We start from the raw sequence: 25,296 nt of genomic DNA, 5'->3' as shown, positions 1-25,296 counted from the left end.
ATGTGAGATATTAAGTGGCTTGAGCGTGAAAATGCCTTTTCACAAGATTCACAGCTGAATGGCCTTTCCCCAGTGTGGATTCTGGAGTGGTTCTTGAGAGCAGTTGATGTAGAAAAACTGTTTCCACACTGGTCACACTCGTATGTTTTTTCTCCTGTGTGACTTCTGTAGTGTTGTTTGAGTGCAGAAGCATAGCGCCATCTCTTTCCACACTGGTCACAGGGGAACCCCATTCTTCTGATGGACTTTGTAGATCTGCCATGAACACAGAAAAAGGACACGTCAAGTAAGATATTAAATTAAGAAATTGACACGAGTTTCAAGTGGCTGTGTTTAACTGTGAATTCCTCGTCACTCATCAAGTCATTTTCACAAGTTTCAGTGAGTTATGAAATGAACATTACACGACTTTACAGTTTCTATAAGAACGTGGACAGTGTAACAGGTTCTGGCTTTGGAGGAGGAAATTACATTAAAATGTGAAAAATGGAAAAGATTACCTTCTTAATTTGAAAATTGACTCATCTGACAGACTTTGGACCAAAGGGGACTTACACGCTTGGCCAATATGTGCCTAAACTTTAGGGGCAGTCCTATTTGTGCTTTTTTTTGGTTCCGTTTTGTTAGTTTAAATTTGAAAAGTAAAAATAAAAATGCAGTATGTGAGGATGCTCTCAATCGAGTAAGTGTGTGTGTAATATATACAAATACAAGTATATTGATGAAAGAATGTGCTGGATGTTTACTGCATACGGGACATCCTTGGGTCCCCGGTTATCAGGCTGTTCTCTCCAAGCAGAGCCATAAATAGGCCCCTGATGCTACACACATTGACTACATCTTTATGGCAGGGGATCTTGAGGGGGGCGTTTTCTAATTTTCTAATGGACCATTCACTCCGCGGCATCAAAGCGTCCAGTTTACATTCAAAGTCTATGTGGACGCGCGTTCTTGCGACGCAAATCCTGCGTTTTGAGCGTTGGACGCAACGCGTCAGGGGCGTTTGCGTGTTGGACGCTTTGGACACGTCGAGATTTTGGAATCTGGCCCCGTCAGGTAAAGTTTCTTTGAAATCGCTTATGGTCAGACCAGTTAGGAACAGAAATATAAACCCACAGCTTTAGCTACGCTGCCCTAGGAGTAACTGTGCTGGGGGAAGTATGACAGCTTGAGCTCTATCCTCTTCTTCTGACTTATTCTAACAATATTTATTTTTTAATTCCACTTGCAAACTGTTCACCGCCTTCTTTTTCTTTCTCTCACTCCTTAGGACCTGTGGACCCAGATGTCCCTCTCCTGGTGAAGCGGTCCCTGCCCTGTGTGGACGGTCCCTCATCTGCCTGAGGAGTGGGTCCAGCTCCAGTCTCCCTCTCGTCTGTGAGAGTCAGATCTCTCCTTCATCTGGAACTAACCCAGGCTTATACTTTTTCCCAAAGAGGTTTTTTGTAGTTTTTCCTGGCCGAGAAGGAGGGTCTAAGGACAGAAGGAGGGTCTAAGGACAGAAGGAGGGTCTAATGACAGAAGGAGGGTCTAAGGACAGAAGGAGGGTCTAAGGACAGAAGGAGGGTCTAAGGACAGAGGACCCTGGGACATCGTCCCTCGCCACCACAGACATTGTTGATTAATTTCTCACTGTGGCCCTCAGAGGAAACTGTTGTTGTGATTTTGGGCCTTGCAAAAATAAATTGAATTGAAAGTTAGCGTCATATTCAGATTCGGACTTCCGAGGTCAATAGCTCCAAAACGCAAAAGTCTTTACAGATCATACACATGCCAAAAAACTCATATTTACACTGCCAAGCGACTACAACCTCGTTTTTAAAAATCAGATGCGTATTTTGGGCGCAGTGAATTACACAGCTCCGAATGGGTGGAGCCTAGTCGCTAGGCAGTGTAAATGTGAGTATTTTGGCGTGTATATGATCTGTAAAGACTTTTGCGTTTAAGATTGACCTCTGAAGTCCAAATCTGTGAATATGACGCTAACTTTACGGGACTGTGGCTCAGTGCAAGCCCAACGTGGAGCCACTGAACGCTCAAGCTCAAAGGAGGAGAGCGGGAGAGGGAGGGAAAGAGAGAGGGGAGACAGGTAGTGCCAGAGCATAATCTTACCTGTAAATGCTTTTTTATTCTTCACAAATCTGTTTGTTGTTTGCGTGAGCCAAAGGAAAGTGACTTTGAAGTCTCAAGCCCCTCCCCCGAGCGTTAATATAGGGCTCATCTCATTAATAAATTAAATAATGCTTCAAAGAGTTGCAATGAGGGGCCAATAAGCATACTTTTATATTATTTAATCCATTTGCGGCCATTTTATTCTTTAATTAATACGCTGTATTAAAGAGTAAGAAAGTTTATTTGTAAAAATACAATATAAATGTTTGTTTTTTCTGATAATTGTGAATAATCGTAAAATCGTGATATTTCTCCTCATGATAATCGTGACTAAAATGAATATTGTGACTTCCCTAATAACGAGACAAACAAAAGTCAACCAAAAGCTAATAAGGAGTAAATATGAGGAAGTGTTTGTAGCACTGGTCTTCACTGTGACTGCGGTGGAGACGAGGAAAGACCAGCGTGTCTTCTGTGTCTTTAATGTTGCAGCGACAGCATGAAACCAAATGAATATCGGGGATGCGGAGTTTATACGCCCGGCGTATTAAAGTCGCAGCGGAGAGTAGGGGGGCACCAAGTGTTTTCTTCTTCCTAGGGGGGGCTTACCAGGCTGCAGGGCAGGGGTCACCAACCAGGCTGCAGGGCAGGGGTCACCAACCAGGCTGCAGGGCAGGGGTCACCAACCAGGCTGCAGGGCAGGGGTCACCAACCAGGGCAGGGGTCACCAACCAGGGCAGGGGTCACCAACCAGGCTGCAGGGCAGGGGTCACCAGCCAGGCTGCAGGGCAGGGGTCACCAACCAGGCTGCAGGGCAGGGGTCACCAACCAGGCTGCAGGGCAAGGGTCACCAACCAGGCTGCAGGGCAGGGGTCACCAACCAGGCTGCAGGGCAGGGGTCACCAACCAGGCTGCAGGGCAAGGGTCACCAACCAGGCTGCAGGGCAGGGGTCACCAACCAGGCTGCAGGGCAGGGGTCACCAACCAGGCTGCAGGGCAGGGGTCACCAACCAGGCTGCAGGGCAGGGGTCACCAACCAGGGCAGGGGTCACCAACCAGGGCAGGGGTCACCAACCAGGGCAGGGGTAACCAGGCTGCAGGGCAGGGGTAACCAGCCAGGCTGCAGGGCAGGGGCCACCAGCCAGGCTGCAGGGCAGGGGCCACCAGCCAGGCTGCAGGGCAGGGGTCACCAGCCAGGCTGCAGGGCAGGGGTCACCAACCAGGCTGCAGGGCAGGGGTCACCAGCCAGGCTGCAGGGCAGGGGTCACCAACCAGGCTGCAGGGCAGGGGTCACCAACCAGGCTGCAGGGCAGGGGTCACCAACCAGGGCAGGGGTCACCAACCAGGGCAGGGGTCACCAACCAGGGCAGGGGTCACCAACCAGGCTGCAGGGCAGGGGTCACCAACCAGGGCAGGGGTCACCAGCCAGGCTGCAGGGGTCACCAGCCAGGCTGCAGGGCAGGGGTCACCAACCAGGCTGCAGGGCAGGGGTCACCAACCAGGCTGCAGGGCAGGGGAGGCTGCAGGGCAGGGGTCACCAACCAGGCTGCAGGGCAGGGGTCACCAACCAGGGCAGGGGTCACCAACCAGGGCAGGGGTCACCAACCAGGGCAGGGGTCACCAACCAGGCTGCAGGGCAGGGGTCACCAGCCAGGCTGCAGGGCAGGGGTCACCAACCAGGCTGCAGGGCAGGGGTCACCAACCAGGCTGCAGGGCAGGGGTCACCAACCAGGCTGCAGGGCAGGGGTCACCAACCAGGCTGCAGGGCAGGGGTCACCAACCAGGCTGCAGGGCAGGAGTCACCAACCAGGCTGCAGGGGCCACCAACCAGGATGCAGGGCAGGGGTCACCAGCCAGGCTGCAGGGCGGGGGTCACCAGCCAGGCTGCAGGGCAGGGGTCACCAACCAGGCTGCAGGGCAAGGGTCACCAACCAGGCTGCAGGGCAGGGGCCACCAACCAGGATGCAGGGCAGGGGTCACCAACCAGGCTGCAGGGCAGGGGTCACCAACCAGGCTGCAGGGCAAGGGTCACCAACCAGGCTGCAGGGCAGGGGCCACCAACCAGGATGCAGGGCAGGGGTCACCAACCAGGCTGCAGGGCAGGGGTCACCAACCAGGCTGCAGGGCAGGGGTCACCAGGCTAAACATGTTGAAATAGTCAAACACCTTGTGAAACATATTTATGAAACATTAGCATTGGGCCTTCTGTAGTTTGGTGGATTAAAGTCACACTCTGATCGTTTTATGCCTCCACAATGCAAACTTTGAATCTGACAGCTAATGCGTTTAGCCTAATTTGAGCTTCGAGTTTTAGGGGACCAGCAGAACATTTCGTCTCATCAGAAATCAGGGCTGAACTGTTTAACAAGTGCTGCTCATTCTTTTTTACTAAAGGGCTAATGCTAGGGCTGAAACCATCCATCCATCCATCTTCTGCCGCTTTATCCGGGGCCGGGTCGCGGGGGCAGCAGTCTGAGCAGGGACTCCCTGACTTCCTTCTCCCCAGACACTTCCTCTAACTCCTCCGGGGGGATCCCGAGGCGTTCCCAGGCCAGCCGAGAGACATAGTCTCTCCAGCGTGTCCTGGGTCTTCCCCGGGGCCTCTTCCCGGTGGGACATGCCTGAAACACCTCCCGAGGGAGGCGCCCAGGAGGCATCCGAAACAGATGCCCGAGCCACCTCAGCTGGCTCCTCTCGACGTGGAGGAGCAGCGGCTCTACTCCGAGCTCCCCCCGTGTGGCCGAGCTCCTCACCTTATCTCTAAGGGAGCGCCCAGCCACACGGCGGAGGAAACTCATTTCGACCGCTTGTATCCGCGATCTTGTTCTTTCGGTCACTACCCAAAGCTCATGACCATAGGTGAGGGTAGGAACGTAGACCGACCGGTAAATAGAGAGCTTTGCCTTTCGGCTCAGCTCCCTCTTTACCACAACGGTCCGATGCAGCGATTGCATCACTGCAGCCGCTGCACCGATCCGCCTGTCGATCTCACGCTCCATCCTTCCCTCACTCGTGAACCCCGAGATACTTGAACTCCTCCACTTGGGGCAAGGACACCCCACCCACCTGGAGAGGGCAAGCCACCTTTTTCCGGTCGAGAACCATGGACTCGGATTTGGAGGTGCTGATTCTCATCCCAGCCGCTTCACACTCGGCTGCAAACCGTCCCAGTGCATGTTGCAGGTCCGGGTTTGATGGAGCCATCAGGACAACATCGTCTGCAAACAGCAGAGATGAGATCCTGTGGTCCCCAAACCGGACACCCTCCGACCCCTGACTGCGCCTAGAAATTCTGTCCATAAAAATTATGAACAGAACCGGTGACAAAGGGCAGCCCTGGCGGAGTCCAACATGCACTGGGAACAGGTCTGACTTACTGCCGGCAATGCGAACACAGCTCCTGCTCCGGTCATACAGGGACCGGACAGCCCTGAGCAAAGGGCCCCGGACCCCGTACTCCCGGAGCACCCCCCAAAGGACACCCCGAGGGACACGGTCGAAAGCCTTCTCCAGATCCACAAAACACATATGGACTGGTTGGGCAAACTCCCATGAACCCTCGAGCACCCGATGGAGGGTATAGAGCTGGTCCAGTGTTCCACGACCGGGACGAAAACCACTCTGCTCCTCCTGAATCCGAGGTTCGACTATCGGTCGGATTCTCCTCTCCAGTACCTTGGAATAGACCTTACCCGGGAGGCTGAGGAGTGTGATCCCTCTGTAGTTGGAACACACCCTCCGGTCCCCCTTCTTGAACAGAGGGACCACCACCCCGGTCTGCCAGTCCAGAGGCACGGTCCCCGAACGCCACGCGATGTTGCAGAGACGTGTCAACCAAGACAGTCCTACAACATCCAGATACTTTAGGTACTCAGGGCGGATCTCATCCACCCCCGGAGCCCTGCCACCGAGGAGTTTGCGAACAACCTCAGTGACTTCAGCTTGGGTGATGGATGAGCCAGCCACCGAGTCCCCGGTCTCCACTTCCTCTTCGGAAGACGTGACTGAGGGATTAAGGAGATCCTCAAAGTATTCCTTCCACCGTCCGACGACATCCCCAGTTGAGGTCAGCAGGCCTCCACCCGCACCGTAAACGGTGTTGGTGAGACACTGCTTCCCCCTCCTGAGGCGCCGGACGGTTTGCCAGAATTTCTTTGGTGCCGACCGATAGTCCTCCTCCATGGCCTCCCCGAACTCCTCCCAGGCCCGGGTTTTTGCCTCTGCGACAGCAAGAGCCGCGGCTCGCTTGGCCTGCCGATACCCGTCGATGACCTCCGGAGACCTACAAGCCAGAGTGGCCTGATAGGCCTCCTTCTTCAGTCTGACGGCATCCCTTACTTCCGGTGTCCACCACCGGGTTCGGGGGTTGCCGCCACGACAGGCACCGGAGACCTTGCGACCACAGCTCCGAGCAGCCGCATCAACAATGGAGGCGGAGAACATGGTCCACTCGGACTCAATGTCCCCAACCTCCCCCGGGACATGGGAGAAGCTCTCCCGGAGGTGCGAGTTGAATACCCTACTGACAGAGGGCTCCACTAGACGTTCCCAACAGACCCTCACAATGCGCTTGGGTCTGCCAAGTCTGTCCGGCTTCCTCCTCTGCCAGCGGATCCAACTCACCACCAGGTGGTGATCGGTTGACAACTCTGCCCCTCTCTTCACCAGAGTGTCCAAGACACGCGGCCGGAGGTCTGATGACACGACAACAAAGTCGATCATTGACCTCCGGCCTAGGGTGTCCTGGTGCCATTTGCACTGATGGACACCCTTGTGCTTGAACATGGTGTTCGTTATGGACAATCCGTGGCTAGCACAGAAGTCCAATAACTGAACACCGCTCGGGTTCAGATCGGGGAAGCCGTTCTTCCCGATCACCCCTCTCCAGGTGTCACTGTCATTGCCCACGTGGGCGTTGAAGTCCCCCAGTAGAACAACGGAGTCCCCGGTCGGTGCACTGTCCAGTACCCCTCCCAAGGACTCCAAGAAGGCCGGGTACTCTGCACTGCTGTTCGGCCCGTAGGCCGCCACAACAGTGAGAGACCTGTCCCCCACCCGAAGGCGGAGGGACGCGACCCTCTCGTTCACCGGGGTAAACTCCAACACGTGGCGGCTGAGCTGAGGGGCTATCAGCAAGCCCACACCAGCCCGCCGCCTCTCCCCGCGGGCAACACCAGAGAAGTGGAGCGTCCAGCCCCTCTCGAGGAGATGGGTTCCAGAGCCCAAACTGTGCGTGGAGGTGAGGCCGACTATATCTAGTCGGTATCGCTCAACCTCCCGCACAAGCTCAGGCTCTTTCCCCCCCAGCGAGGTGACATTCCATGTCCCCAGAGTTAGTCTCTGTGTCTGGAGATCTGGTCGCCGAGGCCCCTGCCGTCGACTGCCGCCCAGATCTCTCTGCACCGGCCCCTTATGGATCCTCCTGCGGGTGGTGGGCCCACGGGAGGGCGGCCCCACGTCGCTCTTTCGGGCTGTGCCCGGCCGGGCCCCGTGGGGTAAGACCCGGCCACCAGGCGCTCGCCATGGAGCACCCATCCCAGGCCTGGCTCCAGGATGGGGCCCCGGTGACGCCGATCCGGGCGACGTAAACGGCCTTGTTCGTGTCGTCGTCATAAGAGGCTTCTGAACCGATCTTTGTCTAACCCGTCACCTAGGACCTGTTTGCCTTGGGGGACCCTACCAGGGGCATGAAGCCCCCGACAACATAGCTCCCGGGATCATTCGGGCACTCAAACCCCTCCACCACGTTAAGGTGTCGGTTCAAGGAGAGGAGGGCTGAAACCATTAGAATAAAAGGAGACCTCAGGGAGAATAGCAACTGGTTTTCAGGAGCTAATGGGGATCTTCATAAACTAAACTAAACTTTGATTACGATTAGTTTAATATTTAACTAAACCTGTGTGACGTCTGTGGCACGCGGAACTACTTACTGTGGCGCTTGTTTCACACGGAGCTCGTTCCCCGCGGCGCCTGGAGCGACTACAGCAAACAGGAAGTGTGACGTGGGAGCAAAACTGAAGTGCTGTAACTGTGGGGAAGAACATAGCTCTGCCTACGGGGGATGCAGGTTTAGCAAAAGAGCTGCTGAGGTGCATAAAATAAAGGTCTCTCAAGGTATATCCTATGCAGATGCAGTCAAGAAAGTTTCAAGTAACGAGTTTAGAGTAAATACAGAGAGAGGAGCCAGCACTGCTCCCAGCCAGGGCGAAATGAGAAAGGCCAGCGTGGCTCCCAAGAAGTGTGAAGGTTTCAAGAGTGGAGGTCCCAAGTGTGCAGGTTCCAGAATTAATGAGAATACCCTGGTTGTGGATAGAGAGGATTTTGTACTCTTTATGGTGGATGTTGTAAACTGTGCTGCTCAGACTCAAAGCAGAACTGAAAGGATCAGGATCATTGCTAATGCAGGGAGATTCCTTGGAACAAAGGAGCTTGATTGGGCAGATATAGAAAACAGGCTAAAGGCGCTAAATGGGAGTCGGAGTGATGGGGGTCTGCTTTTGGGGAGTCAGAGTGATCAGAGTGACGAGATGGGGGTGGGGGTGATCTCCTGTCCTCGCCCAGTCTCGTAGACGCACGGCTACCAAGCAGCGACATCAGTGGACATATTAAAGCCTATAGAATGAAGCCTGAAGAATAAAGCTGTACGGTGGAAGCACCGAACGTCAAAGAAGGAGAGGAAGATGAAGAAGAGTCTCCCTGGAATAAAGCCGGTCGGTCTCTGAAAGCGTGACCTGGTCGGTGACGATATGAACAGCGGGGAGGACTCCCCTGGAGCCACTGATCCTGTGCAGCGTAGGGCGTCTTCTTGCTCGTCTATGGAGGGCTCTCTCAGTGAGGAGCAGGGCGGGGGGGTTGCAGATGTCGGGGATGTGAGTTCAGAGTGTAAGGTGTTCATAAAGCTCGCGCAGGATAATGCGTCCTTTAAGGGGTGGGATCCGATGCCGTTGACAAGGAGCCTGACTGTAGCTGTGGGAGTGGTCAAGCATCCGAGTGTCCTTAGGGATGGCTCGCTGCTGGTCGTGTGCAAGGACGTGGCTCAGCAAAGGAAGGCGATTGAAGCTAAGTGTCTGGGGGGGAAGGACATTCTTGTGTCTGATGCTGTAAGAGGCACGGTCAGGGGAGTTATAGTAGGCGTCCCTACGACGACATCTGTGGATGACATAAAGGAGAATTTGACTGGAGCTAAGGTGGTGGATGCTAGGCGGTTGAAGATGACCCGGGATGGGGTAAGGTGTGACAGCCTGTCGATAATGATTAGATTTGAAGGTGGGATCCTGCCTCGTGTGGTGTGCGTTGGGTACATGCGCTATGGCGTACGCACATATGTTCTGCCGCCCCTGCGTTGCTTCAAGTGCCAGCGCTTTGGGCATATTGCAGCGGTCTGTAGAGGGAAGCAGAAGTGTGGTAAATGTGCAGGAGACCACAAGTATGGGAAGTGTGACGACGGAGCAAAACTCAAGTGCTGTAACTGTGGGGGAGAGCATAGCTCTGCCTACGGGGGATGCGTGTTCAGCAAGAGGGCTGCTGAGGTGCAAAAAGTTAGAGCCTCTCAAGGCATATCCTACGCGGATGCGGTCAAGAAGGTGTCTGGTAGTCAGGTGACGGTGGATGCAGTGGGGGCTGCCAGTGCTGCTGGTGTCCTAGGCGACAGGGGAGGGGGCAGCGTTGCCCGCGGCCAGGGGGAGGTCCCCACTGGGATGCCTGTGAGTGTGGCTTCCACGGGCAGAGGCCCTGTGGGTGCGGAGGATGTACTGGTTGTGAAGAGGAAAGATTTCTTCCTCTTTAGAGTGGAAGTGATTAACTGTACTGGGCAAACCAAGAAGAGATCCGAAAAGACTAAGATCATCGCTAAGGCTGCAGGGAAGTACTTTGGAGCTGGGGGCCCCGAGTGGACGGAGATAGAGGATGCGCTGCGGGAGGGCGCCCTGCCCCATTCTGGCAGTGGGAGTGGGGGGGCTCCCGATGCGCCGTCAGGTTCCGGGGGCTCATAATGGCGGTGGTTGTCTTGCAATGGAATGCGCGTAGTCTTCGTGCTAATGGCCAGGAATTTAAGCATTTTGTCTCTACCTTGTTGAACAAGCCTCACGTTATGTGCGTGCAGGAGACTTGGTTACGACCTAGGTGGGGTTTTGGGATACAAGGGTATGTGTGTGTTAGGAATGATAGGGAGCAGGGTAGAGGCGGAGGTGTGGCTGTGTTTGTCCGAGATGACCTAAATTACGTTGTTGTCAGTGTGAGTAAAGCGCCGGAGGCTCTGGCGGTGAGGGTCTGGCTGGGTGGTGAAGCTGTTACTGTGGTTAACCTTTATAATCCGTGTGGTGAGTTAACGTTAGAGTCCTTACATAGTATCGGTAAGGATGTTCGGGGAAAGGCCGTGTGGTGTGGGGATTTTAATGCGCATAGCGCTTTGTGGGGCGGTAGTGGTACCGATAGGTATGGGCAGGTGGTAGAGGGTTTTATCAATCAAAGGGAGTTGGTTTGTCTGAATGATGGGAGTGGGACCCGCTATGATATGGGGACCGGTACGGAAAGTGCAATAGATCTTACGCTTGTGTCCAAGGAGTTAGCTGGTGTTTGTAGTTGGGAGGTTCTTGGTAATCTTTCTTTTGGTAGCGATCACTATCTAGTCCGCACCGAGATTGGCTTTGGGAGCTGTGTGGTCAGGGGGACGAGGATCCAGAGGTGGCAGTTGGCAAGGGCGAACTGGGGGGCTTTCCTGAGGAAAGCTGATGATGGTTCTAGGGTTCTGCAGGAAGGAGGATTGACTCAGGTGGATGATCTCAATAGTGCAATTGTCTCGCTCATCACGCAGTCAGCGGTAGGCACGATTCCTAAGAGTGGTGGTAGTGGACATAGGAAGCGGGTGCCGTGGTGGAATGAAGCATGTGGTCATGCTGTTAGGGCGAGAAATGCGGCGTTTCGCCGGCTAAGGGTTACCCACACTGAGGGTGCCCTCATTGACTACAAGAGGGCCCGCGCTGTTGTGCGGAAAACTGTGAGAACGGCCAAGAGTGCCTATTGGAGGCGGTATTGTTCCAAAATTAGGAGAGAAACGCGTCTCGGGGATGTTTGGGGGATGATTAAGCGGATGCATGGGGTTGAGCGCCGTCATGGGACCCCGGTCCTAATACTGAATGGTGTTGAAGCAGTCAGTGACGTTGACAAAGCTGAACTGTTGGCCAGCACCTTTGTGTCGGTGCACAGCTCTGACAATCTCTCACCTGCGGAAAGGCACTACAGGGAGAGTACTTTGGCCCAGAATTCTGAGCTGATTGGGCACCAGCCTTCGACTCAAGATGACCTTGACCTTCCGTTTAGTTTGTTTGAGCTAAGGAGAGCACTTTCTAAGGCGAAACAGACAGCCCCGGGTAAAGATGAGGTGTGCTATGACATGCTCTCTCATTTGACTGATGACACGCTTGGGCTAGTCCTGGGTCTTTTCAACCGTGTTTGGGATTCAGGTTGTGTTCCATCTGCGTGGAAACAGTCTACGGTGGTGCCGGTTCTGAAGCCGGGTAGGCCAGCGTCTGACCCTTCAAGTTATAGGCCGATTGCCTTGACGTCGCAGCTCGGGAAAACGATGGAGCGCATGGTTACCGAGCGGTTGGATTACTTCTTGGAGAGTCAGGGTTTGCTTCCCGCGCACCAGAGTGGTTTCCGTAGGGGCAGGAACACCATGGATTCCGTGTTGTGTTTGGAATCTGATATCCAGCTGGCCAGGGCTCAGAAAGAAAAGGTTATTGCGGTGCTCTTCGATGTGGAGAAGGCGTACGATATGGTTTGGAAGGATGGGCTCCTCATTAAGCTGCGGAAGTGTGGTGTGAAGGGTAAACTGTTTAACTGGGTCCGGAGCTTTCTGTCTGGCCGGCGTATCCAAACCAGAGTGGGCGCTGCTTACTCTGGGGTCTATGGGGTGGAGAATGGGATCCCGCAGGGGAGTGTGTGTAGCCCTATCTTGTTCAATGTTATGATTAAGGACATCTTTGACGACGTGGATGGGTCTGTTGGGAGGAGCCTTTATGCTGACGATGGCGCTCTATGGGTGAGAGGGAGGAATCTCCGGTTTTACGAGGCGAAACTGCAAAGGGCAATACAGCAGGTGGAGCGGTGGACCCTGAAGTGGGGGTTTAAACTGTCCGTACGGAAGTCTCAAGTGATCTGTTTCTTCAATGGGCATAGGGACGTCTCCCTTCGACTGCATGGGCAGGTGCTCGAACAGGTCAGGGAGGTGAGGTTCTTGGGGGTCACCTTTGATGAGAGGCTTAGTTGGCGTCAGCACATTGATGAGGTCAGTGGTAAATGCAAAAGGGTGAATAACTTGCTTCGTTGTCTATCCGGCCAGGACTGGGGGGCCAGCAGAAGGTCGCTCCTGGGTATTTATCGGGCCGTCATGAGGGCGACTATTGATTATGGCTGTATAGCCTACATGTCTGCGGCTAAGACTAACTTAAAGAAGCTTGATGTGGAGCAAGCCCAGGCCTTGCGCATCTGCTGTAGGGCTTTTAGGACCTCCCCTGTCTCGGCGCTGCAGGTTGAGTTGGGGGAATTGCCGTTACGGCTCCGGAGGCTAGAACTTCTGTTGGCTTACTGGGTGAATGTGCAAGGTCATACGAGCTCTCACCCGGTGAGGGACTTTCTCAGGGTTGATGGGGGGCAGAGTGAGGCTGGCGGTATGGTTTTTAGCCAGGTAGGAAATGCGAAGGCGCGGCTTGCGGGGGTTGGTGATCTGCGTGTGAGCCCGTCGGTGGCTTTGTCTGCTATAGCTCCGTGGAAGTTTGTCCCGGCTCCTGTTGATGTTAGCTTGCATGGCAAGCTTAGAGGAGTCGCTGGGAGGGCACCGCAGTTTGCCGTTCAAGCGCTCATCGATAAGCACTCAGGTGATGTGTTTATTTATACCGACGGGTCTAGGGATCCTGAGAGTGGGCGTACTGGCGCCGCTTATTTTGTGCCTGACCTGGGGCTGGCGGTCAAGAAGAGGTTGACAAATCGCCTTTCTGTTTTCACGTCGGAACTCATAGCGATACGGTTGGCATTGGAATGGGCGGAATCTGCTTTGCAGTGTTGCGGCATTGTGGTGGCCTCTGACAGCCTTTCTGCATTGCAAAGCATTAAATCTGGGAAATCGGATTGCAGACAGGATGTGTTGAATGGCATCTTCTGTCTGATGCTCTCCCTGTCCAGGAAGGATGTGAGGGTTTCCTTCTTTTGGGTCCCTGCGCATGTGGGGGTGGATGGTAACGAAATGGCTGATGCACTGGCTAAACGTTCCCTTAGGCGGCCATCAATTGATGTGGCGGTTGAGTTAAGCAAATCTGAAATCAAGCCCGTTATCAAGAGTCATGTGGTCGGCCTTTGGCAGGAATTTTGGAGCCACTGTGTTACTGGACGGCATCTCTATCACGTACAGGGTAGTGTGGGTCCTTGCGGGTCTATGGGCAGGAACGCGTGGGAGGAAAGGGCCTTCGCCCGCATGAGGATTGGCCATACTGGACTCAATTGGTCACTGAGTAGGATAGGCAAACACCCGACCGGTCTGTGTGGTCACTGTCGGGTGCCAGAGACTGTCGAGCATGTGCTGATTTGCTGTGAGGCTTATGATAGGGAAAGGGCCGGGTTGGCCTTGTGGTTTCGGAATAATGGGCGGGAGTTCAATCTGCGGAACGTTCTGGCGATTCAGTCACAGGGTTTGTGTCAGGCTGTGGTTGCTTACTTATGTAGCACAGGGCTGGGTAAACGTTTATAGAGGTGGGGGGTGTTGGAGACTGAGCCGAGGATGAGGAGCAAGAGGATGTTCTAACGCGCTTTGACTTCATTGGCCTAGAAACACCAAAGTGATGGAAGAAGGACTTCTAAAGGATAAAACGACAAAGACGTCCCATGACCTCATGGGCTTTGTAAAACAACAAAGACGTCCCATGACCTCATGGGCTTTGTACTTCCAAAGCACCAAACGTCAAAGAGGGAGAGGAAGATGAAGAAGAGCCTCCCTTGGAATAAAGCCGGTCACAAAGACATATCATGACCTCATGGGCTTTGTAACACCAAAGCAATGGAAGGAGTACTTTTACGGACTACGACAGTCTGAGGACTACGAAAAGTCTGAGGAATAAAGTCTGGCGGTAATGCAACACTCGGATGCCAACCGCCATAAAACAACAACAACAACTCGGTACAAGCCTCGAAGCCTCGGCTTCAAATGACCCATCACAACCTGCTGCTGGACTCTCTCAGCTTCATCGCTTTGCTCTGATTAAACACAAGACCTACAACGGCTCCAACTCAACACAGCCGAAGGTAAGAGGAGAATGACATTATATTTGTACAGGAATGTGTTTCATTCACTTATATCCAGCGTTTAGGCCATAGTTTAACTTGTTTGTGACGTTAGCTAGTCGGCTAACGCTACAAACCTAAAACAACAACGCAAATTAAATTAAAACTATTTTTATCGGCTCGGCCGGATGTGAAGTGAATTACTGAGAGTGTTTCTACTATTATTTTACACATTTATTGCTTTTTAGGAAAGATTTACTCGATTTTACCGTTGTCCCAGCAACAATACACAGCTTCACGCTACGTCACAACATCCGGGTCACTTCCCCCTCACAACACCTTGACTACCGAGTAAGCTAGCAGTCATTCTGATCGATCTCTAAAACGACACTAAAACAGTATTGATGCGTGTCTCAGTTTTTGGAAGTTCAAATCACACTTGGCGAGAAGAAAATGTTTCCTTCTACATTATACCAGCAGTAAAAGGTCAAATACAAACTCAGCGGCTACAAGCGATCAAACGAGTCGAAGATGGCAAGACATGGAGCCCAAAATCAAAGTGGAGCTACGTCTGCAGTCGTCACTTTATAAACGATTAGTTCAAGGTGGAATGGACGATTTTTTGGCCCAAATCTGAGTCTCATTTCCTCGTGGCGTGGACTGCCGATTAGTCCTGCTACGTATCAATCATAGAACTCACCTGCAGCCTCGTTCTGGCTCGTCCCCAGGAGAGTAGCACGTTTCCCTGTGTCTAAGCGCATGGATCTATCATATTATAGTTCCCTCAGTGTACTGGACAAAATTAAGACAGAGAAACTGTTTGAGCTCAAAAGAGACAGAAATCTACTGGAAACGAGAGATGCGATGCGATCCGTCGTGCTAATAAACAAACGCACGAGTAGTCGTAAGGCTGTTGTACAAAAGGCCCGTGGCCCCTGTGTTCTTGTAGTTCCTGGGGCGACCACTAGAGGCGCTCCAGCACCGCAGGGCGCTTTATGACATCAATCCATTTCACCCTTTATTCTTTCCTCCAATGCCCTCTCCTTTGTTCTTCCTTGGCTTTGTGACACAACATAGCCGCTACATTCCGGCTTTGTTCCTGGCGGGGTATGTAAGAGGGTGATATGTACTGGAATGGTATTTGTCGTCTCCTGTATCGACCTGTGAGCCTGAATAAAGCTTCCACCAGCACCTCGTCTCTTCTCGTCTTTCTGACCCTCATTCCTGGCCTCCAGTAGTGCTCTGACCAGCGCTCTCGGGCAGTGACTTCTACGAACCAGAACCAGCACCCTACAGTCCACCCAGTCCAGAGGTACCTCTCCAACTGCTGTTGTGTGCCTCCGCTCGGGGGGAGCGCACATGTGCACTTCCGCTTGAGTTCTCAAATCGGCGAAAAATCGTCCATCATTCTTTTAACGTAGGCCTAGTTAGCTTAATTATTGTTATCAATCTAGATGTCTTTTCTCTGCTGACACTAGCTCATTTATATGATTATATGCCCACCTCGAAAAACATTTTAGCCCATCGTGCGATATCTTCAGCTCATAACGATGCATTTCTGATGCTCCAAATGCTGCAAAACTGTTTTTATCTTTGAACATTGTCAGAGTAGAAGCTGTCTCACATCTTCAGGAAGAATGTTCCAGATTTCAGCTGCATAAAACTGAAACGCAGATTCCCCATGTTTAGTCCTGACTCTGGCACCAGCAGGAGGCCGGTCCATGTTTAGTCCTGACTCTGGCACCAGCAGGAGGCTGGTCCATGTTTAGTCCTGACTCTGGCACCAGCAGGAGGCCAGTCCATGTTTAGTCCTGACTCTGGCACCAGCAGGAGGCCGGTCCATGTTTAGTCCTGACTCTGGCACCAGCAGGAGGCCGGTCCATGTTTAGTCCTGACTCTGGCACCAGCAGGAGGCCAGTCCATGTTTAGTCCTGACTCTGGCACCAGCAGGAGGCCGGTCCATGTTTAGTCCTGACTCTGGCACCAGCAGGAGGCCGGTCCATGTTTAGTCCTGACTCTGGCACCAGCAGGAGGCCGGTCCATGTTTAGTCCTGACTCTGGCACCAGCAGGAGGCCGGTCCATGTTTAGTCCTGACTCTGGCACCAGCAGGAGGCCGGTCCATGTTTAGTCCTGACTCTGGCACCAGCAGGAGGCCGGTCCATGTTTAGTCCTGACTCTGGCACCAGCAGGAGGCCGGCCCATGTTTAGTCCTGACTCTGGCACCAGCAGGAGGCCGCTCCATGTTTAGTCCTGACTCTGGCACCAGCAGGAGGCCGGTCCATGTTTAGTCCTGACTCTGGCACCAGCAGTAGGCCGGTCCATGTTTAGTCCTGACTGGCACCAGCAGGAGGCCGGTCCATGTTTACGGCAGTAAACTCTAGTCTTGTTTTACGCCGTGCGATCCTGGATGCCCAGGGAATTTTGCGGATCCCACACAGCAAAGCGCATCAAACAGATTCAGAAAAATGCTCAATAACGTAATAAGAGTATTAAGAGTGCAGTTCTGAAAAGCACCTTATGGCCTCACTTTATGAAACTGTTGCACTTTCATTTGATACACACTTTGCTTATTTATTTACATGCTGCTGGGTATTTAAAGTTGAGCTGCTATTTTTAATTAATTCAAATTTTGCACTATTATTTCTCTTTCAAGCTACCTCAAAGAAAGATGCACTGTTAAAAACTGGGGACAACCTGTTTATTTTTTATTTTATGTTGCATTTGTGCATTTTTTTAATGTGTCGGATCGGGACTCGGTATCTGTAGACACTCAAAGTCAGATGAATCGAATCGGGGCCAACAAACCTGATCAGGACGTCCCTAGTACTTTCCCAAGCCAGAGCCTGTTACACTGTCCACATTCGCATAGAAACCGTAAGGCCAAGAAGAAAAAATGGTGTGTTTCCGGTAACCTAACCGAGCTAGAAACATTTGATAGAGGACGTGCACCTGACATCACGTGATTCAGTTGCGGACGGCAAGAACACAATCATACGCACACGGATACACGCACTGTGATGTCAGTATTTATAGCCATCCAAGCTCTTGTAACTTGTCAGTGCTTCAGCAGTGTACGAAGACCATTTGTTGATCAGGTAATTGTATATGTCCGGGTAGCGTCACTGTTACTGCCGAAGAGCTGCGACTCGCTGAAAACACTGGCTGTAACATCGCTTTCGGCAGGGAGTAGGGGTCTGGGCATCCTGTCTCACGAATCTTGGATAAATAACGCTCTTTGTGAGGGTCTGACAACCTTGCAGCATATTCAGAAAGTCCATAATTTGCAGAAAGGTCCAACATCACAGTGCGTGTACTGTGTATCCGTGTGCTACTAGTTGCAGGCTAGTAGCCGAGGCTAAATATATTATGCACGTAAACACGCCAGAAAGACGGCAGATTTCAACTGCTTACTTATTTATTCCATAACACCACTCTCAACAGTGATGAGGAATTGACAAAAGTAAAAGTTATTTATTTAACACTATTATTACTTCATGTATTCTTTTTCTGTGTTCATGGCAGATCTAAAAGTCCATCAGAAGAATGGGGTTCACCTGTGACCAGTGTGGAAAGACATGGAGGTCAGCTTCAGCACTCAAGACACACTACAGAACCCACACAGGAGAAAAGCCATACGAGTGTGACCAGTGTGGAAAATGTTTTTCTACAGCAAGTCATCTCAAGACCCACACCAGAATCCACCCAGGAGAGAAGCCTTACAGCTGTGATGTTTGTGAGAAGGCATTTTCACAGTCAAGCAACTTAATATCACACATGAGAATCCACACTGGAGAAAAACCTTACAGCTGTGATGTGTGTGAGAAACCATTTTCAAGCTCCAGCAACTTAGTATCACACATGAGAATCCACACTGGAGAGAAACCTTTTGAGTGTGACCAGTGTGAAAAGGCTTTTGGAAATTCAACTGAGCTCTTAACTCACTACCGAACCCACACAGGAGAAAAACCATATGAGTGTGACCAGTGTGGACACTGTTTTTCTACAGCAAATACTCTCAAGACCCACACCAGAATCCACACTGGAGAGAAGCCTTACAGCTGTGATGTTTGTGAGAAGGCATTTTCCCAGTCAGGCCACTTAACAAAACACATGAGAGTCCACACAGTTGAAAAGCCTTAAGTATTATCAGACGCATGTGTGCTAATGTGTTTTACCATAAATGAGTTCGTCATCTGGACACTGTTTTTTAGAAAAACAAGACGTTTCAAATCATCCAAGACGTAGAAAAGATTCATTTTATTTCATTGACTGTTTTTCAAGCAAATGTGATCATCATGCATTTATTTAATCTCTGTGGTTAAATTAGGCTGGTGGTAGTTTCTCTGACCACCAGGGGGCCACACACTGTGTTTTGAGCCGTGGGAGTAGCACTTGTTCCTCACTAGAGGGCGCCACATAAGTTACAAGTGACAAATACTTCTTTTTTGTTTTGCTCCTTCGGATATGATTTCATGTTTAATATTTGTTTGAATGACCAGAATTGGGCTTTTATTTCGTTTTTGTTTCTCAGATTGAATGAAGTCCAGTTAATAAAATAATAAGAAATAATCTTAAAGCAAGATTGTCGTTCTAGAGAATAAACTCATAATTTAAAGAGAATGAAAGGTCTGATACGCATTTCACTTTCAGCACCACGGCCAGTACGCAAATGACACTTGACTTGGATGGGTTAAAAGTTAATACCAAAAGCCCACAATAGATCTTTATTATTTATGCGCCCCTTTTAGATTTCACAAAAATCATTTCAGAATCAGAATAGGTTTATTGCCATTGTCAACGAACAAAATCCACGATCATCATCACTGTCTTCTGGGCGTTGAGCTCCAGGTTGTTACCGCTGCACCAGCCGGTCCACCTCCTCCTGTAGACAGACTCATCCCCATCCGAGATGACCCCGATGAGGGTGGTGTCGTCATGGTGATGAGGGTGGTGTTGTCCGCAAACTTGATCAGTTTTACAGAGGCGTGGCTGGAGGTGCAGCAGTTTGTACAGGGAGAAGAGCAGGGGAGAAAGTGCACAGCCCTGTGGAGCTCCTGTGCTGATAGTCTGTGTGTCTGCCTGGTTGATAGCGTCGTCCACAGACAGGGGGTCCAGCAGGGGGTCCAGCAGGGGGAGGTGAGGGACTTGAGGTGGGGGAGGACCAGGCGTTCAAATGACTTCATGACTTCAGACGTCAGCGCCACAGGTCTGTAGTCATTAAGTCCAGTGATCCGGGGCTTCTTGGGGACAGGGACAATGATGGACGACTTGAAGCTGGGACATGGCATGACTCCAGGGAGGTGTTAAAAATGCCAGCTCGCCTGCGCAGTTTCTAAAGGTAAAAATAAAGAGCACCGAAACGCAGAGGCAGCCTTCAGCGGTGCCATCTTGGATTTCCACCGTGCAGTGCCCCCATGTCCTTCTGGTTAAGGGCCTGTTACTCCAGAGCACTACGGGCTGGTGGAGCTGCAGTCAGACTTCCCAACTCTCCCGTCTTTAGTCGGGAGTCTCCCGATTTGGGTCCTGTCTCCCGCTTAACCCGATCGGGAGTGCCTCACATTTGGGATATATGTGTAAAAGGACGTATAGTCTCCTCTCATTGTAGTCATCAACCAGGGCTACATGGGTGTTTCAGGCTGTAGTTGTGTTACTCTGCTGTGAGAGGTGGAATCAGTTGTATGGATGATGGCACACACACGCACACGTGCACGCACACGCACACGCACACGCACAAACTATTTTAATTTGCTATAGGATAAAATTAAAATGTGAAAATTGTAAAGGGAAGATCAAATATAAATTAAAATGCAAATGTCAGAGGTGAGATTGTGTTTGCCCCGAGCAGACACAGTGCCATCTCTCCCTTGTATTTCTGGACATTTTTAAATTTAGAAAAGGATATGAGTTTTGTCATTCTTTAAGGGAAGTGTGGTGTATTGCACTAGAGAATTGTATGTGCTATATTCTGCTCCTCTTAATGTGAATGTGTTATTATGTGCAATAGAGTGTCATTATTAGTGCTCCCCAATAGAGGGCGCACTTGCCTTGAGTATGCATGTTTTTACCAGTTCGCGAGCAAGTGAAGCTCCGCCTGTACCTGTGATAAAGTTGTGATTAAAATACACGACGGAAATTGAGATGTTGTTCTACTTTATTTCGGCCAAGATACAACATCTTTTTGGCGACGAGGATAAAGAACTTTGAACGGGTAAAGATTTTGTTTTTTGGTGAAAAAAAAAGGGGGGAGAGAGAAACGCGAAAGAAAAAAAAGCTGGAAGATGGCGACCATTGGCACTCTAGCAGCGTTTGATGCTAAAAATCAAAGCTGGGAAGAATACTGTGAAATAATGGAACAGTTTTTTGAGGCCAACGAAATTGATAACGGAGACAAGCAGAGAGCAATTCTCCTCAGTGTGGTCGGCGCATCTACGTACAGTTTAATGCGGAATCTCCTCAGCCCGGAGAAACCAAGAGATAAAACTTATCAGCAACTGGTGTTGTTGATGAAGAACCATTTTGACCCGAAACCAAGTGAAATCGTCCAAAGGTACAAGTTTGATTCCCGCAGTCGTAAGCCAAACGAGTCAGTGTTGGATTACGTTGGCGAGCTGCGTAGGCTGGCACAGGACTGTAATTACGGCGACACATTACAGCAGAGGTGGAGAGACAGGATCGTGTGTGGTATCAATGATGATCGCATTCAACGACGACTCCTGGCAGAAACGGACTTAACTTGTGAAAAAGCGTATTCTATTGCAGTTGCTTCGGAAACAGCAAATAAAAACGCATTGGACCTCCAGAATCCAAACGCAGTGACAAGGTGCTTCAAACTAAACAAGGGTTCGTACAGCAGTGGAACGTTCAAGAGCACAACGCAGGAGTGCTATCGTTGCAAAGGACAACACAACCCAGGTGAATGTAAGTTCAAACAAGAAAAATGTCATGCATGTGGAAAAGTGGGACATACTGCAAGAGCTTGTCGAACAAAAAGTAAACAACAGAAGGGACATGCTAAATTTAATGCTGGAAAAAAGATCAGAGAAATTCAAGCTACCGCTCACATAATGTTCAAGAGCGACAAGAGGATAGCAACACGGACAGCTCAGAAGACAGTCCTTTTGCATTACAGTGTATGAAGTTCAAACTGGGACGTATAAGTGAAATACATTTGAGGAAAGTTGAGCCGTACATTGTGAGCATGAAACTAAATGAAAAAAGAATTGGTTTTGAAATAGATACAGGCTGCAGTCTCACAGTGATGAATGAGAAGACTTTTCAAACAACATGGGAAGATGGAGAAACTCCTCGCATCAAGCCAGTGCAAATAAAGTTGGAGACTTACACCGGAGACCCAGTGAAAGTGGTGGGAGCTGCTTATGCGAAAGTCAAATATAATCAGCAAAGAGCTAAACTGCCGTTGGTTGTTGTTAAAGGAGAGGGCCCCACACTGCTGGGCAGAGGCTGGCTTGAGGAAATTCAGTTGGACTGGAAAGAGGTGAAAGCGAAAAATAAGGCTCGTCAGGTACAGCACTTACACTTGGAGAAACAGATAACGCTACAAGAAATACTGTGTAAGAACGAAGAAGTGTTCAAAGAGGAACTTGGCACTTTAAAGGGCACTAAAGCCACAATTCATGTGAAAGAAAATGCTGTTCCGCGTTTCTTTCGTCCAAGATCGATTCCTTATGCAATGAGAGCAAAAGTGGATGAGGAAATTGACAGATTGTTAAGAGAGGAAATTATCACGCCTGTGAAATATGCTGAATGGGCCGCGCCTGTTGTACCCATCCTGAAACCAGTGGGAACCGTTAGGTTATGTGGAGACTACAAACTTACTGTAAACACTGTTTCCTCATTGGAGCAGTATCCAATACCCAGAGTGGATGATTTGTTCAATGCACTAGCTAAAGGCACACAATTCACCAAACTAGATATGAGTCATGCTTATCAACAGATATTGATGGATGATGAGGCAAAGAAATACCTCACGGTGAACACACACAGAGGACTGTTCACTTATAACAGACTACCGTTTGGTGTGGCGTCAGCTCCAGCCATATTCCAAAGGACCATGGAGAGTCTCTTAAGTGGGATTCCTCTGGTCATGGTTTATCTGGATGATATTTTGGTCAGTGGGGTGGACAAGGCTGATCACTTAAAGAATCTGGATATTGTGCTGACAAAGCTAAAAGAAGCTGGATTGCGCCTCAGAAGAAATAAGTGCACCTTTCTTCAGGATGAAGTGGAGTATTTGGGATACAGAGTGGATTCACAAGGATTACATCCCGTGTGTAAAAAAGTCAAAGCAATCCAAGATGCTCCAGCTCCTACAAATGTCACAGAGCTGAAATCGTTCCTGGGACTGTTAAATTACTACAACAAGTTCCTTCCCAACTTAGCAACAAGATTGGCTCCGTTACACGAACTGTTGAGACATGATGTTTGTTGGAAATGGAACAAAGAACAGGAACAAGCTTTTCGAAACTCTAAAGACTTGCTGAACACGTCGGATGTTCTGGTACACTACTCAGCTGATCGAGAGCTGATACTGTCGTGTGATGCGTCACCGTATGGAGTAGGAGCAGTGCTATCACACGTCATGGAAGATGGAAGTGAGAGACCGATTGGATTTGTCTCGCGCACTTTGCAACCTGCCGAGACAAGATACTCACAACTGGACAAAGAAGGACTGGCCGTGATATTTGGTGTGGAAAAATTTCATGAATACATATATGGACGGAACTTCACCATTTATACCGATCACAAGCCGCTGATTTATCTGTTCAGTGAAAAGAAGCCGATTCCCCAAATGGGATCTCCAAGAGTTCAAAGGTGGGCAGTTAAACTCAGTGCGTACATGTATAATATTGTGTACAAACCAGGAAAAAACCATGCTAATGCCGACGCCCTGAGCAGATTGCCAGTTCCGGTCAAACTAAAGGAAGAGGAGAGGACTGAGCAAGTTCTGATGATGGACATTGGTCGATGCAAACCAAATAAAAAAGTGGACTTCCAAAGACGAAATACTAGCTCAGGTCCATGGATACATCCTAAAGGGTTGGCCTGCTGAAACAGAACCGGGCCTTAAACCTTTCCACCAGAGAAGAATGGAGCTCAGCGTAAAAGACGGCTGTGTTCTCTGGGGAGCTCGAGTTGTTATTCCAACAAAAGGGAGAGAGTATATGCTCAAACTTCTACATCAAACTCACAGCGGAATGACAAAAATGAAAGGTCTGGCAAGATCATACATGTGGTGGCCAGGAATGGACCAGGAGGTAGAAAAAACTGTTCAGGCATGTCATGAGTGTCAATCTCACCAAAAAGCACCAGCTCATGCACCATTGCACCCGTGGGAATGGCCTGAGTCGCCATGGTCAAGGATTCATGTGGACTACGCGGGACCTTTCCTTGGAGAAATGTTTCTTGTGATTGTGGATGCTCATTCCAAGTGGTTGGACATTTATCCAACAAAGACTAGCACTTCACAAGTGACAATTGAGAAACTTAGACAAAGTTTTAGTGTTTTTGGTCTACCAAAAATGCTTGTGTCCGACAACGGGACCTGCTTCACAAGTGCGGAGTTTGAGACATTCATGAACCAAAATGGCATTCGTCACGTGAGGTCTGCTCCCTTTCACCCGTCCTCAAATGGGCTCGCTGAGAGAGCGGTTCAAACCTTCAAAGTGGGGATGAAAAAGATGAATGAAGGAACAATACAAACCAGGCTTTCGAGATTCTTGTTTGGTTACAGAATTACACCTCACGCCACGACAGGTTTGTCACCTGCAGAGTTGATGATGTCACGCAGACTGAGATCCGCCCTGGATTTGGTTATGCCGGACATGAAAACAAAAGTTCAACAAAAACGACTGAAACAAAAAGAAACTCACGACAGCCACAGCAAATCGAGATGCTATTCATCTGGAGATGACGTTCTCATCAGGAATTATTCCTATGGACCAAAATGGATTCCTGGTGTGGTACAAGACTGTTCGGGACCCCTTTCTGAGACCGTCAGTGTTGGGAGTGGTCAAGTGATGAAAAGGCATGTAGATCAGGTTAGATCTAGATTGTCCGATCCGGAGCTAACTGTTGAAAGAGAGCCTACCTTGCCGTTGTTTCCAAGTGTTACCCAAACTACTCTCGAGTCAGTGCAGACACAAAACAAATCCATGTTAGAACTGACTACTTCTAATCAAGAGAGTGTTGCAGAATTACCTCTTGCTCCAGACAGTCAGGTTGAGTCAGAAGTGAGACGCTCGACTAGAGAAAAACGTACACCTGTTCATCTTAAAGATTTTGTTCGCTAAAGTAAAAGAAAGTACAAATGTTGAGTTGTTTACAAATGTGTTTGCAGTGTTATGTTGTGACCGTTAATTATTGGAAATTACAGTTACGTGTTGTTCGCTTAAAGGTGGGGGAGATGTGGTGTATTGCACTAGAGAATTGTATGTGCTATATTCTGCTCCTCTTAATGTGAATGTGTTATTGTGTGCAATAGAGTGTTATTATTAGTGCTCCCCAATAGAGGGCGCACTTGCCTTGAGTATGCATGTTGTTACCAGTTCGCGAGCAAGTGATGCTCCGCCTGTACCTGTGATAAAGTTGTGATTAAAATACACGACGGAAATTGAGATGTTGTTCTACTTTATTTCGGCCAAGATACAACAGGAAGCCACCATATGAATCAAAAGAACCGGGAGGAGAGGAGATGGAGGATTCTGGGTGACCTCAGGAGGATTTTTTAATGTCTAAATGATCTAAATTTAGGTACATTGGTATAAACCCCGGTACAAACAGAACACATACGTTATATAATTAGTGGAACTGTTGTATATAGATATTGTACTATAGAGATTGTGATTGAAGATCAAAATAAAAGTTCAAAAAACAGAAACAGGAGGGAGGAG

At 50.1% G+C, this 25,296-nt stretch overlaps 1 protein-coding gene across 1 annotated transcript in view; it reads left to right on the top strand.

Annotated features, from left to right (window-relative positions):
* The window catches only part of LOC140371657 (uncharacterized), a 45,089-nt gene that overhangs the window by 10,429 nt on the left and 9,364 nt on the right, over positions 1-25,296 (top strand). The window lies entirely within an intron of this gene.

This window comes from Eucyclogobius newberryi, unplaced genomic scaffold (assembly GCF_026437365.1).
Source record: "Eucyclogobius newberryi isolate DKJ021-1_F unplaced genomic scaffold, fEucNew1.0.hap1 SCAF_22, whole genome shotgun sequence".
NCBI classification, from domain to species: domain Eukaryota; kingdom Metazoa; phylum Chordata; class Actinopteri; order Gobiiformes; family Gobiidae; genus Eucyclogobius; species Eucyclogobius newberryi.
This window is presented reverse-complemented; position numbering and strand designations above follow the sequence as displayed.